Genomic DNA, 16,754 nt, shown 5'->3' with positions numbered 1-16,754 from the left:
TCTCGCCTCGATGCCTATTCTAATCATGGGTCCCACTCTGCAACTCTGGGCAATAGCTTGCTTAATCTCCACAATGGCCCCAACAGCGCTGGGATGCCTTGCTTCACCTTGGGGGTGCCCAGGAGTGGACATTTGACAGGGAAAAGCCAGGAAGGTTTCCACATCTGTAAGTGTACAGCACCAGGACTCTCCTTTGCTGGGGCAGCAGTGCGCTTTACAAGTACAAATTCATTTCATTTCCTTCCACACGCAATACATTCCACACACATTCCACATTCTAATCACTGACCTCAGTCATTGAAGCATACCCGAAGGTCAATGAACATAAGCGGGGTCTAAATGAGAAGGTGCACATCCTTAATCCAATGTAGAAGTGTGTAAGGGAGAGGAGTTGGCCTAACGGCTAGGGAGGTCGACCTCGAATCTGGGTTCGAGTCTCGGCAATGGCGCTTAACATCCTGTGATTCTGGGCAAATCACTTAATCTCCCCATGCCTAAAAAAAAATGTGTCCTCCTGTAATGCAACTGGTGCTATGTAAAGTGCTCTGATACCCGATTCGGGTCAAGTTTGCGCTATATAAAACTATGTAAAAAAAAAGTGTATGCTGAGGTCTAAAACACCTAATCAGCATCCTCAAATACTGAATGCCTCCAGCTGGTTATTATAACTTCAAAAAACATTTACATTACATTTACTGGCTAGGTGCCAGACCCTCATTCTGTGAAATGCATGAACATTCCACTGCATGCCCATTTTCGTAGACCTATGCGATGCTCAGTCCTACATGTGCGTCTTTATGCCTCATCTTGGTTGGGCATCTCCCCCCCCCCCCCCCCCTCCCTAATATGCCCAAGCCAGAAGGTTCCTACTCCTACTTTCTGAGGAGGCAATGACACTTGTGACTTGGGGTGAAATTCTTCTCTCCATAGTTCTCTCAAGTCCTTCCCGGATGTGGGTATTCTTAGAGTCCAAGGGAGTGCACTGTAAACCTCTGAGTAAATGACAATCGGGGCACTGCAGGAGCGTCGCTGACTGGGCCCAGGAGAGCGACTATACCAACGGGATCCGTTTCTTCACCTCCTCTAACCCCTTGAGCGCTGGTGACGGAACCACTCAGTCACCAGCCACGGACGCGCTGTGCTGGTGACGGAGTGGTTCCGTCCCGGCCTTGCTGCCGCGCCTGACCTGCAGTGATTTTGCGCCTGCGCGGCGCATTCTATTGAGCGGGCGGGGCCGCAACGGAACCACTTAGTCACAAGCACAGCGCGCTCATGACGGAGTAGTTCCGTCACGAGCATGGCGACGCTGCGCGGCCCCTCCTTCCCCCCCAGCACCCCGGCGGAATTACCGCCGCGGCCAAGGGGTTCAGGCCATTTCAGTTTGTGGATATCTCAAAACCATAATGATCACCGCTGAGTTTTGTTTTCCCCTTATTTGTTCCTTATTTAACTGCTTTCATTGAAAAACAGCAACGCTCTTATTTAGCTGATCTCCAACCATCAGTCAGAAATTGCTGGCATTTGGTTTTAGTGTCTGTCTCTCAGAAACCCAATATTTTAATATGAAACCTTTCATTATACCTCTCAAAGGGAAGGCATGTATGAAGAGCTCATAGACATTAAGTTATTTCTCAGAAGATTCCACTGTGCAGAAATCGGAAAACCTATAATTTGCAGTCTAAATAAGCGGCATATGGCCACTATCATTTAGTGCCAGGACACCATTTTGGTGATGGAGCACTTTATACATTTTTTAAATAGCTTACTTAATTATTATAGTGTGATCTGAGGTTCAAAAAGCCAATCCCATTACATAGATTATTAACGCCTATAGGAAATGGCAAACCATGTGCTACAGTAACACATGTTGCTTGTAATTGTGGTAGTGAGGTATGACTCTGAAAGCATTTATCAAGGACTCCGTGGTGTGCCACAATGTCTTTAGATTTGTTTTGTGAAACTAGAGAGACTGTGTTTCCAGGCAACTTTTGAGTTCCGATGCAGGTCGCGCAGGGTGGTCTACTGCAGATCCACAGGGAGCGAGCCAGGCCTGGTTTTAAGGATATCCACAGTCTATGTAAATGAACCCCACCAGGTTCATGGTGTGCAAATGTCTTTTGTGTATATCCTGAAAACTTGTAAACAAATCATCTCTCTTGTGCCACTCCCTGTTGTAGATGTGTGTCCCCAATTTGGATGAAACCAAAGGGTGTCCAGCAAGACCTAACAAGGGAGCGATGAAAAGTTAAAGCCACAACATATCACAATCTGATTGATGGACACAATACGTCCCTTTCTGCTTTTTCTCTGTTTTTATTTGCTAGTTTGACACTCATCCATCCAGTGGACGTTTCTGGAACTTAAATATTTGTGTTCGAATGTTATGTACTTTCTGTACGTTCTGAGAAATGTTCAAAAAATATCCAAACCAGATGGGGTCAATTAATTGTTGTTACTAGATTTATTCTTAGTTAGTGGGGCAGTGATGCCATTCCTGATACCCCTAGAGACAGGAATGGCAACGCACTCCACGCTGGAACCACCCAACAACTACTCAGCCGCCTCCAGGCCATCCAGAGCACCGGGGCGAGACTCGTCCTCAATCTCCCCAGGAGAACCTGCACCGCCCTCTATCTCGTAGCCTTCCACTGGCTCCCCGTACAGAAGAGAGGCCTCTTCAAGCTCATTACTCAAGCCTACAAGGCACTCCACAACTATGGGCCCACCTACATGTACCACCACCTGACGTTCCATTGACCCACTAGGAACTCCACTCCACCTCACTCACCCTGGCCCACACCCACATCCGCCGAAGCACTGCGGAGGTCATTCCTTCGCCTACCTCGCCACAAAGTACTGGAATAACGTCCCCCTTCACCTCCGCATCTGTCCTTCACTGCAAGAATTCTGAAAGATGCTTGAGACATGTCTGTTCGACCAAGGACCCCAAGACTTGGCGCCTGCAGACCCCCAGGGGTGACAAGTCACACTCTACAAGAACCCTTTGAATGATCCCTCTTCTGAGAACTTGCTAAGTAGGGTAGACCCGGCCACTGAGGCACTGCTGATTAAAAAGTCCACTTCTAAAGTATCAATAGCCCTATTTCCAACAGCGGCTACCCAAAAGGATAATAATCATAAGTTATTGTTTTACCCTGAATATGCCACAGGAGACCTAACTAATTGATGTATACCGCTTGAACTCAAGTGGTGAATCTGTGTATTTTGTGGACAGCTGGTAGCTTCTCACTATACTGTGAAACCATGCCACCTCAGCTTTGACTGCGATATGCAAATCAGTCTTGACCCTTCTCCAGTGGGGACAGTCCAGCCCGAACTGTCAAGCCAGTTTCTCCCTAAACTAGAAGACATGACACCCCTGAATGGGCTCATCAGCCAGGTATGGCTGGGTCCAAACTGAGGCGACCTGGTTGGCAAAAAAATCAATGGATTGGGCTGTGGCCCGAGAGATTGCCAGTGGTTGAAATTAATTTGAGCATCCCATCTAGCACTGTTGTTTTTGGATTGGCTAGCAGCTTCCCTGGTAAACAAATATAATGAAAATGACCTTAAACATGTTGATTCCTTGTTTTGTGACATAAAACTAAAAAAAAAAAAGAATTTTCGTTTATGTAGCTCGAACTAGACCGAAGGTATCCCAGCGCTTTACAAAAGCACCAGTTGTATTACAGATGGACACATTTTTTATTTTATTTGTTGGGCACGGGGAAATTAAGTGTTTGCCCAAAATCACAGGATGTTGAGCGTCCCTACCAAGACTCAAACCAGATTCCCCAGGTTCGAGGTCAACCGCCCTAGCCGTTAGACCACCCAATCACTGAGCAGCCCATGGAGGTAGACCTGGAGACTCTCAAGAAACCAATGATTTACAGATCTGCTCATGGGATATAGGGGACACTGAAAAGATCTGCTCTGAGCAGCTATATATCCAGTTTTGATATCTATTATTTACAAGAAACCTGAGCAGTGGAAGACCCGTTAGTAAAGTGTGTTGTACACCTGCAACATAGGTTGTGCTATAGGGCCCACCACATGGAGCTTATTAGTATTAATCAGAGCTCTTCTTTCCGCCAAGCACCAAAAAATAGATCTGGAATTCCCTAATGTCTTTGTATTTTCACCCACGTCTTTTGCAATAATGATATCTAGCTAACAATTGTCACAATAGTCTACTTTCATGGAACATATGTTTATCCTGCCACAAGCCAGAAATAGGATATTCTAAACCAGCCCCCTGGCTTTTTAGATGGGCTACAAGCACAATAAAAGGTGGCGGGACTATTAATAATAAGGGACTACAATTCAAATGTATGTGGCGGAGAATCACAGATGGCCGATCTAGGCCCCCCTCTAGCCCTCTCTAAGGCGAGATAAAGCTGGAGATATTGGTTTTGCTCAGGACTTGACCATTTGCTGTCTTTCTGCCGCTCTCCCAGATGGCCAACCCAGACCCACATCTACTCCCTCTAAGACAAGATCAAGTTGGTGGTGATGGTATTGCTAGGGAAGGCATCTCTTGAACATCTGCTATCTTTCTGGAACTCCAGCTCATTATACTGGTTCTCATATTTTCAGAATAGCATAAAAACCTGCATTTATTTTCATGGATCTTTTTTTTTACAAAATTGAAAACATTGAGATTTCAACCCGCCTAGAAAGTGATCTCACAGCATAATCTTTTGGTTTATCTTGGGATATCCAAAACTAACCACTTTGGAAATTATAAGCCACCTCTAGTAGAATAATTTCATTGCAATTGTCGCAGTCCGCCAAAGATCAGTTTCTTGGATGGCTTGGGTATCTCTTTGCAAATCCATTGAACACAGAACCACTTTAGCAGCAGACATGAAAAGCACTCATTTACTTCCTCTGCCTTGCTGTGGCTGAAAACCATGACCTTAATAGAGGCAATTATAGGCCTGGCAAAGAACCTATCCGGCAAGGCCATGGTACCTCTACTCCATGTGACTTCTGCCCGTCCTACATTTTGGCTTTTGTGGCTTTTCCTAGGGCATTTCTCAGTAGGATATTAGAGCACAGTGTTGCATCTTCGGTTTGCTATTCGGTCTCCCTCACTCCACACCGCAGTCACATATTTATCTATAAGAATTTTAGATAAAACCCCCAGGTACTGATACATAAAGCTAACTTTTATAAAGCTTGCTAAGAATTTAATGCGGTGCCAAGGGGAACGCTAAAATCATTGGTTTTACTAGAGCTGCAGAAACATCGTGCCACAGGCTTTAATTCTAGACTATGCAACCATGGGAGAATGACAGAGTGGGAATCACACATTCAATACAATTCATTCAATAAACTGGTGACTGTGAAAATGAAAACCTTTTCCCAAACTAATTTTGGTGAGATTAGCACCAACCAGTGCGTAAGGATGAAACCAATCTCCTGCACCAACTTTGTATTACAGCCATATCTCTGATCTGCAATACTCTATCCTATAGGTATACCCTATCCTATAAAATAGTACTTTGCACTTTTGAGGTTCTACTTTACAGGAGTTTGGAGAGAACTTCACACCTAATATTACCTAAATTTATATCAGCGTATTGTAATAACTGAATCGTATTCAGCGTATTGTAATAACTGAATTGGAGTATTTGCCAGGTTCTCATTGTAAGAAACTGTTTGGAGTGTCCAGCAGAGAGCCACAAAACGAGGGAGATCGAGACTGAGCCCGGACGCGAGCAGGGGAGAGGCGGCGGTGGCTCCGGTAGCTTCATGGTTCTGCGGGGCTCTGTGCAGGCTCTGCGGAGGAAGTGACAGCGGGAGCGCGATCGGGGCCATGGGCCCGATGAGCCCTGTGAGCCCTGCGTGAGCCATGTGTGCCCTGTGCTGATTTATCAGCGGGACCACACAGCGGGGACAAGAGCCGACAAGAGCCGACCGTGAGCTGACTGAAGGAGGGTGAAGCAGCCGATCTAGTCAAGAGTCCTGCGACGTGCCGTGGGTGAAAGCTATTTGGAAATTGGACACGTGAAGAAAAAGCAAGTGGATCTTTATTCTCAGGTGAAGCCTATGAGCCACAGTAGAATTAATGTATCGGCACGCTTCCGAAAACCAATTCAAGAGCCCTGCACTATATTCATGATTGCTAATGGAGACATTTTGAACCCAGCAGTGCGTTGTTGATCCCCCGAAAATCTGTAAACCAATGGGATCAATTCAATTCAAAAATCTTTATTCGGATTACAAAAATCCATAAAAGCACAGTTTAGAATACAATTCAACATTTATAATTACAATTACAATAGGTGCAATAGACACTATAAGGTACATTATCAGTACAGTTACCAAGTCACACGTTTCTAAAGTGCAAAGGAGGTCGATAATCATTGATAGTGCAAATAAATCAAGGGCATTCCATACTTCTGCGTACATTAAAAATAACTTTTAGAAAAGTGCTTGTGCGAAATATGAGCTCGTCATCCTCTAATTTTAAGAGCATCAAATAGGACTGGTTCAAGGAGAGGGGTCTATGTTTTTTAAAATATGGTGCTAGAAACCATTTGATATATTTCATATAAAACTTACACATGAAGAAGAAATGTAAATCATTTTGTTTGCTAGTTCCGTCACAAGGACACGGAATGTTACCATCTAAGCTGTGTCCCAGAGTAAAACAAAGTAAAAACTTTATCGTTCCTGCTCTCATTCTGAAGAGTAGGGATCTTTCCCAATAACACATTGGTAATATCAAATACAATGGGAGTTGCTGGGTTAATAAACCATTGTTAATATAGGACACAACAGTTTGTTTCCTCATCTCTTCTAACAGTCTTTTTTCCCTGTAGGTGGCATACAGTTCAAGTTGGACTTCTTTTTTATCAGTCCTCTTTATATGAGATGGATTTTCAAAGAGGTCACCCCTATCTATACTAGACAGACTCTCTTGTATACCACGAAGCCATGGGATCTTATTCCATTTGTCACAGGCTAGACATTCCCTCAAAATGTCATGTGTTAGGCTAGCGTATTCATTTGCCCAGATAGCCAACCAAAATAATGCAGGCCTGGCAGCAATAAAATCACTAATATGAGGTATGTTCAGCTCCGAGTGGCAAATAAACCCTGATGATGAAATGGGCGCCCCCAGTAGTTTCCTACAGAGCCGATTCTCTTCTCTTTGTATTAAGGGGGTTTTTACTGACCCCCAAATTTCGGCACCGTAGGTTGCCACTGGAATGCATTGGAGCCTATATATCTTTAAAATTGCTTTAGTTGCTCTGATTTTCCTCGGTCTGGGAAGAGATCAAATTGAATTTATAGCCTTTGAGAACTTGCCTGTGGCGTGGGCAATATGCCCACTCCACAGGCTGTTCGCAGCAAAGACTATACCTAAATATGGAAAAGTTTTGGTTGAGAGCAACTTATCGGCTCCTATCGTAATGGAATTTAATTGCTTAGCACCCGGCCCACAGGACATAATGAATGATTTTTTGAAGTTTACTTTTAGATCCAAATTCCCCATATACGATGAGAAATCCCTAACTAGTGCACGTAGGGCATTAGGTGTTAATCCCATAAGCACAGCGTCATCCGCGTACAAAAGACACGGTAGTTGACATCTTTTAATTTTAGGAACATCTGGGGTGACCTTTTTGAGAGAGTTGCTCAGGCCGTTTATATAGATAATGAATAACAGGGGTGCTAAAACGCACCCCTGTCTCACACCTCTTTCTACATTAATTGGCCCAGAAACTGTACCCTCCATGTCAATCCGTACTTGTGCCTTTGTGTCTTTGTGCAAATAGGCGAGGAAGTGTACCAGGGGGGGATCCAGGCCGTACAACAGAAGAATCGACCACAATTTTGACCTGTTTACCAGGTCAAATGCGGACGATAGATCCATGAACGCAAGGTAAATGGGTGATGCCTTAGCAATATTATATTTTCTAATTAAAAGATTTAGATTTAGGCATTGTTCAATGGTCCCAACCTTGCGTCTAAAACCCATTTGACAGCGGTCAAGTACCCCCATTTCCTCAGCCCAGTCGTTAACTCTATTATAGAGTACCCTGCCCAAGATCTTTAATGTATTGTCCAGGAGCGAAATAGGCCTGTAATTTACGGGATCAGATCTTTCGCCCTTTACGGGATCAGATCTTTCGCCCTTTACGGGATCAGATCTTTCGCCCTTTACGGGATCAGATCTTTGCTTTGGTAACTGACCAAGTACACCTCAGAACTGGTGCTTTTCACAGCTACACAAGATCGAATTCCCGCCCCCATCAAGTGAGACGCGAGCATAGCAGCGCGAGGACAGAGGAGCCGCTGTGGAGCCACTGCAGAGTCGTTATCGGCGACCGCGTTACCAGAGTTACCGGGAATTACCAGGCATTGAGTGCTAGGTGCCGGGTGTTGGGTGCTTTCAGCGCCAATAGCGGTAGTGGCAGCGGGGGTTCATGAGCACAGCACTGCTGCCATGGAAGGCGCTGCCGGGGAAGGCGCTAGAGACGTCAGAGGTGTCTGAGACCTTGACGCGGAGCTGGCGCGGAGCTGGTGAAAGCGGGTGCGGGAGTGGGAGGTGGAAAATTATGGCTGCAGGTGAGCACAAGCAGTGCAAGCAGCGTAGGAAAGAGGAAATAGTCCCTGGGAAGCCCCCTTAAGTAACCTACCGCCTCTGCCTCGGTGATACCGCCTCATATTCCAGTCAGAAACATACCCCCGCTTAGGAATGACATAAGAACCTGCAAAGCAAAACCGCTTATGAACGCATAAAAACCAGCCGAAAGTACCACATTAGAGCTGCTACTCCCGGCCGGACTTTTCCCCTAGTACAGGTGATACAAGTGGGAGTAGCGTTTGCCAAGGAGCAGCCGCAAAGTAAGAGCCGGGGGTGGTTCGTAGAGGCGATCTGTCTAGGACAGGTGCAGCAGGCGGCCCCCCGTGAACCCCGCTTGCGTGAGACAACAAAACTAACATTGGCCATAACCTAGAATCACGCGTTCTTACAGTACTTATCGAATTGGGTTTTGCAACCCTTCTGCTTGACTTTAAAAAACAAAACAAAAAAACATATAATAAATAAAACCCCGGGGACACCAGCCAGGGGTGCTTCCATCCATAACAAATCATGAGAATAGGAAACGTACAACAGGAGGTAACAGAAGGTACAAAAGATCAAGGGCCAGTTAAGAATCAAAAACAAAAGAAGACCACACGACGAAGAGAGAGACTGGTTTCAGCTCCCGAAATGTCGACAAGTAGCCCAAGAAAAATAATCGGGATTCAAAAATTCTTCTTTTTAAAAGACCCAATGGCTGCTATTTACTATTTTTATTCGATCCAGTGGTCACAGACAGTGTCATTCTGCATTGTTCTTTTTACAGTCCTTGGATTCGCCGTATGTAGCAAAATCTGTGGCGACCTTTTTGAAAGCCACTATCAAAATACGTCAAAAATTACAAACTGAATAGAATCATTTAAATAATGACTTTTTCCTTATTATGAGTTTTTTCATGAGTTACTTTATGTATCTCTTTTTTAACTGTTTTTTTTTATTTTTATGTCTGAATTGATTGTGTTTTATTTTAAAAATTATGTACTTTTTATGATTATACAAGTGGCAATCGAATAAAAGTTATTGAACTGAACTGCTATTTACGCACAAATGCAGGAACAAGCCCATTTGCCAAGCCCAAGTGCACCGGCAATAAGGGTTAATAACAGCCAACACCGATCAGAACGGAAAAAGAAGGAAGAGAATGGTACACAAATAACTACTATTGATAAAAACCCTCTGCTCAAACAACTGATAATCCAGGATGAAGGGCCAAATCCAACAGAACATCTTCCAAACGGTCAAACTTTCGCTGAGACAAACAGCAAAACTCTAGACTGTAAACCAGTTGTGACAATAGCTCCGATACACCAACACAACTCTTTAAAATTCGAAAATGGTACAAAAACAAATAAAGGGAATGAGGAGAAGGACAACATTTCCATAAGTACGGAAAATAATGCTGGGGTTGAGCATATTACCATACAAGATGACGCGTGGTCAACGTCCTTCTCCCTAACCAACGAGACAAGGTTGGATCAAATATTGGAACTCAACACATAAAAGCAAGCACATACCCGATCTCAAACACAAGAAGATTCTAGCAAAAATTAAGATTCTCCAGATGGACCTAGATTACCTGCAGATCTCAAAGGGACAGACTAGGGGTGAAGAAGAAAGGTTGGAATCTACACCACTAAGCTCCGATAATAATACAGACAAACCGGGAAAGATGTATGAAAAAGATAGTTGCTGGCCAAAAAAATTAAACCTCTCATCCCCAATAACCATTTCATCGGCGAGCAGGCTCGAACAAGGCTGAGGGAACTTGGGAAGATCGGTTGGAGAGGCTTATAAGACACCTTGGAGCGAAGCTTTGCTAAGCACATTGGATCATGCAATAAGGGCCTTGAATTTCCAATCGGATAAAATGGAGGTACAGATTGAACTTTATAAATCTCATCGCAAAACACCAAGCTGGATCACATTGCAGCGCTTATACCCAGGAGGGTAGAGAGGGCGCAACATATAGATACCTCCCAAATACAGCCAAGTTGCATATGTGGCAAACAAGTGGACAAATTGACAAATCTACCTGATATATTAAAATATATTTTAGGGGCAGTACAGTCATCGATAAGGCACAACAAAAACACAAGTTCACATGGGGTCAAGGAGCCTAACGAGGAAAATGGTCTATATAATGAATTCAAAGATCAAAGTACAGATGATGACCCAGAACAGGAGGTAAAAGAGGTAAATAATGAATGTTTAGATCAGAGAGTTCGACAAATTGACGCCACACAAAGCATGAGCGATACTGTAAAGCTAACAAAAAGACAAAGAAAACGGGCGAGAAAAGGTAGGGTCCAGCATAATGAGAAAATACCGTCAAATGAACACATTTATCCTATTTTTAATAATCAAACAATAACCAAGAAAGAGAACCATCTGTTGGAAAAAAAAACATTAAACCTCTCAAATATGGTTTTAGAGCAATCAAACTAATCGGGAGTAGTTAACGAATGCAATCCGCCGAATGATTCCCTGAACTCCCCCATCCTTATAAAGCAAGAATAGAACCAAGAGAGAGACTCAAGACTTACAAAAAAGTAAAAACAAACCGCAACTATGCAAAGATTGGACCCCTGCAAAAGGGAATATAAAGAAACCATGCCAAACAGAAATCAAAGAACGGGCAGGAATGACACAGTGGGCACACAAAAACCCAATACCTAAGGATAGAGGAGTAAAGAGATATGGGGGCTCAAAACTCCCCCGCGCACAAGGAAACACAAACCATCGAAAGCTACGATGGAGGTAAAAATACCTCACATCAAAAAGCAAAAGGAAAAACAAATAACATAGAGCATTGTGCAAGGACCCCAATAAAAGTAAGGATAAATGGAAATGGGAGAAAATGTAAGCTGCCACAAAACAAACAACACTTAGAGTTCACACAAGTATCAAAGCATACAAGGAGTGACAAACTTGAAGTTAAAATAGAAGGAAATAATTCGGACACAGTAAGGAGTAATGTCCTTAATGAACAACCGAGTAGAGCGTTAACGCAAACGGAGGAATAGTAAAAAATAATCAAGGGCTAAAAGGAAAAAAAGACATCTCAATCATTTCACTACAAGGAGAAAACCCTGAAAAACTGACATTTGTACCAGAATACCACACAAAGGGCGGACAAGATTTCCTGAAACGAGGGAATTTAATGCGGCCTTTCAAAGAAATCCCGGAACTAGAACAAATATCATCACAAGATCTGCTATCCGTAGAGTTTAAAACCAATGCAAACCACCCCGATGTCGAGGAGTCTTTGACCAGCTGGTCTTCAAAGGCCTTAGTAGATAGGATATATGCCATGAGCCCAACATTTGATGCTTGGGGCATCGTGCTGAGACGTCATGAACAGAAAAAATATCCATTCTCCCTTTTAAAAATCACCAAAAACTTAAACGAAAATGAGGTCGGAATTATCCAGAAGTCATGTTTAAAGAATGCGTGCTCTGTAACTCCTCAAAAAATATCATCAAGTGTGAAGAGTTTGGCAAGCTCAGAGGAACGAGATACCAGGCTGGATAAAAGCATTGATTGGTCCTGGGTTCCCACGGCCTTAAGCAATAAGTGTTCCTAATATACAGGTAAGGTCAAACGAGGAAATAGAATCCCAGAATCAGAAAACACATGGTGATGTGCATAAAACGGGAAACATTCAAAGAATTGGGGATGAGCACAGGGTGGAGAACTTGCATAAAATCTGCATTTGTTCATGGAATGTTCATGGCTTCAATAATATGGAGCAAGATCACGAAACAATGAAATTCTTGGAACAACATAAATTAATACTACTCCAAGAAATTTTGAATCTGAGCCCAGTATCAATCCCCGCGGTTATATAGAGCTCCATACGTTAGCAGAAAGAATCTCAAATTTCGGGCACCCGAGAGGAGTTCTAACCACATACATTGCTCAAAAGTATGGATGGTTAGTGGAAGAAATATACGCTGGGGTTAATTGGCTGCAAGCCACAAAACTCACAGGCAAATCAGATTTTAACTCATTTAATCATAATTTATTAGTGCTCAACGTTTATGTTCACCCGGATAAAAAACTGAAGAAGGAAAAAATCACAACACTGATGACCCTGATCCAAGCATTCCAAAAATCGCACAAACTGTATTCCTTGATCATCTCTGGAGATTTTAACAGCAATTTAATAAAGGACAAACATATAGTTCAAGAACTTGGAAATTTGGGCCTGACAATTTTGAATGGGAACATAAACGGGGATAGCCCTGTGGCTGTAACTTTTTTTAAGTGGCAAAAGGCAATCCACTTTACTATAATCAGTAGCAATCTGGTTCCGAAAGTAATTGCATTCGAGGTCAGTCAATGTATAGAAAGTGACCACTTCCCACTAATCACAAAAATCAACATTGCTATTGATAAAACCGAAAAAATGAACACCTTGACTCACCATACCGAAAATTTTAACGCACGGAAACTGAAATGGGTTGGAAAGGATATAAAACCAATATTCGATAAATTTAAAAAACATCTGCTTTTAATAAAAACTATATATAAAGAAGACCTCACAAAGACTTGGGAACATCTATGTGACGTTTTAACAAGTAATTTTCCTGTCACCAATTCGAACAACAGAAAAATGGATATTGGGAAGAAGCCATGGTTTAACCTTAGCCTACGGGAGGAAAAAAGGAAGATCTCACGTGAAGTCCGAAGGCAAGCCACACTGGCAAAAATGGGAAAGAAAATAGATGTGATGAAAGTAAGGGCCCTACGAAAAAATAAGAGAATGCTGGGTAAAGCAAAAAAATTATACCAAGAAGGTATCTGGGCAAAACTACTACTGGCCAGCAAAAACCAAAAAGGTCGGACATTCTGGGGTACTATTAATAAATTGACAAAGGGCAACCAATTAAGACAAGAGGCAGGAATTGGAGAAAACAACTGGATTCGATATGTACAAAAAATATTTATTGGCAGGGAGTATGACCAAAAAAGGCACATTAAAAAAAGAATATGAAATATGTGCCAAAAACAAGGAATTTGCAAATACATTCAGTAAAAAAGAGGACAACCTGCTGCCATGGCAGGGTAAAGAGATTTGGCCCAAAGAAGATACTTGTAATGAGTATGCGCCCTTGCCAGAACCTATTTATCCGGAGGAATTGACATACAACGCACCAGATCCAGACATCCTGATAAATATTAAACGGCTGAAGGGAATAATAAAACACCTGAAAACCGAGGGTGCAGCAGGCCCAAATGGGCTTCCGATGCCCTTTTCAAACACTCACCTGAGTTTTGGGCGGAATACTTAACACCTCTTTTCAATCAGATTTATAGTCAAAATAAAGTGCTCAAATCCTGGAAAGGGTAATTTATACATCAGATTTTCAAGCAGGGCGATCATAATGAACCCGGAAATTATAGGCTGATATCGCTGATTGACGTGGAGGCGAAACTATACGGATGATGTTTACTGATGCACCTCCAAGAGTGGATGGAGGAAACCAACATAATTCCTATATTCCAAACCAGTTTCAGGCCACTGACGGGTACATTACCAAACTTGACAACCTTGGCGCTCCTAAAGGAAAAAGCAGAAAAAAAGAAGACCAACCTGTTTGCATGCTTTATAGATCTGAAAGCAGCTTTCGACAGTTAATCGAAATCGATTATGGGAAAAGTTAAGATCATGGGGGCTGCCGAGAAAAATACTGGAAGCAATAATAGGCCTGTACAGTGACACCTGGGCAAGGGTAAAACTGGGAGATTGTTGCAGTATCACTGCCGAAATCAGCACGCAACAGGGTTTAAAACAAGGCTGCGTCTTGGCCCCTAGCTTATTTAACCTATACATGGCAGATATTGTTTGGTGCTGAGCCAAACACCAATAGGGCTTCAAAGAATGATTGACAACCTCGTTATTTACCTAGAGCCTGAAGGCCTGGAATTGAACAAGGAGAAAACTAAGGTCGTACACTTAGTAGACCACAAAAAAATCAGACTTTAAATGGTATGCAAAAGGATCATTAATAAAAGAGGAAGCGTCTTCTAAATATTTGGGTCTAAAGTTGGGGCGAGGACTGAGCCACAAAGAACATAAATTGGACCTAAAGGCAAAACCACACTCCTTGATCTTTGCATCCAGGTTACTATAAAAAAAATTGGATTGTCCAAACTATACTTATCTTTTAAAGGTGATGGCATCACAGACGTTACCCACTTTGTCATACGCTCCACTTTGTCATACGCTCTGGTCACCTGGAGTGGCAAAGAGGCGGGGTTGTTAAACAATCTCCAAACAAAGGTATACAAAGCGGCTTTTAACCTCCCAAAGTCAGCTTCGCCAGCTCAGGTTCGACTGGAATTTGGGTTGCTGACCCTGAAGTTTTGGGGCATGAGTAGTTTTGTGAAACTGAGCCACAAAATGCCGATGTCAGAACATAACCAATTCGGAGGAGTGGGTAACCCAATATACCCTTGCGGGCTCGGGCAAACAATGCGATTCAGGGGAAGTACCAGCAAGGGATTTATTTTGAAACAAAGTCAAAGGTTTGAAGATATGAATAATACGTTTCCTTGAAAAACAATTTTCCTGTGTTGCTTCTCATCATTTTTTTCTGAATCTCATTTGTTGAACAGAATTGTTATTTTTTTAAAATAGTTTGATTTCCTCAGGGCTAGTGTGGTAGCTTCCATGAGGTCTGAAACGGATATCAGTAAACAGAACAGTGACTGATTTTTTTCAGCTAAGATGTCAGGACATGGCACACTAGACAGCCTGTGTTGGAAAGAAATTGAAAACCAATTATATCAACCCACTTCAAATGGATGGGGAGATTATCTGATCATATCCTTGAGGGAGTTAGAAATTCAATCAACATGGGATACCATTCGGGACAGAGCCAGCTTTGATAAAATAACAATTAATGCTGCCAAATGGAAATCCTTTTTGGAAGACAAATTGGCAATTTCAAAGCGTAGACATGGATGGACAGTGGACAGTGATGTAAATGTAAATTGATACTTGTATAGCGCACTACTCACCCACAAGGGTCTCAAGGCGCTTGTACGAATACCGCTGTGGAACCCATCCTGGCTTTCCCTGTGAGGCGTCCACTCCTAGGCACCCCCAAGGTGGAGGCCAGGCATCCTTAGCGTTGTGGGGGCCGTTGTGGAGATTAAGCAAGCTATTGCCCAGAGTTGCAGAGTGGGACTCCATGATTGGAATAGGCACCGAGGCGAGAATTATCAGGCCCGTGGAATTTTGAGCCCAAAACCCACCGAGGCGGGGAATTGAACGCTGGTCCCGGGCTAGACCTCTGCATCAGGGTCTGCCGCTCTAATCATTGAGCCACACTTCTCGTGATCAATTCATATTTTGTGACAAAACCACAGGCATACTTAGAAAGTCACTTTAATATGATCCTGAAGAAAAGATATATAGAATATCGGTTGGGCCTACACCTTTTGAAAGATCTACAACCATCTTGGAAAGGTGTTTATACTGATCTTCATTGTCGCCTATGGAGTACCAAAAAGAATCATTACCCCACCTGTTATGTGTATGCCCGGCTCTCATGGATCCAAGCAGATTGCTTTTAAAGGACATTTTTAATAAATTCAACATTCGCACATGCAGGCAAGGTGTAATTAGATGGCTGGAGGGATTGTCACCCATTTTGGCTTGTAGGGGGGTTAAATATATGAGAAAAGTACAATCCCTCCTACGACAAGCTGAACTTGGGGAAACAAGTAAAGTAGGAAACCGTGACCTCAATGCCGGACAGAAAATTTTATCAAGGTTGGAAAACAGGTTAGTAACTGGCTAGAACGAAGGATTTAATTAAGATGAATAGCTAACAACTTTTATGGACCATTGGCCTCTTATCTAGCGTTCTACAAAATAAGCCCAACAAATAAAATTCATGATTTTAAACACGCGGTAATGGGCAAAGTAATCTAGCGTTATACTAAATGAGCCCAACAAATAAAATTCATGATTATAAACACACGGTAATGGGCAATGTAATCTAGATGATAAATTTATGTACTATGAATTACAAATTGTTTGAAAATTTTAAGGATTGTTTTTCAATTGTGTTTTTGTAATGATTTTAAATAATCAAAAACAATTTTGACTTTTTTTGGGACTAATATTATAATATAATAG

General features: G+C 42.7%; 1 protein-coding gene across 2 annotated transcripts in view; it reads left to right on the top strand.

Annotated features, from left to right (window-relative positions):
• Positions 1-16,754, top strand: part of SMTNL2 (smoothelin like 2) — a 379,037-nt gene that overhangs the window by 237,967 nt on the left and 124,316 nt on the right. The gene's annotated exons all lie outside the window — the stretch shown is intronic.

This window comes from Lissotriton vulgaris, chromosome 2_1 (genome assembly GCF_964263255.1).
Source record: "Lissotriton vulgaris chromosome 2_1, aLisVul1.2, whole genome shotgun sequence".
Lineage (NCBI taxonomy): Eukaryota > Metazoa > Chordata > Amphibia > Caudata > Salamandridae > Lissotriton > Lissotriton vulgaris.
This window is presented reverse-complemented; position numbering and strand designations above follow the sequence as displayed.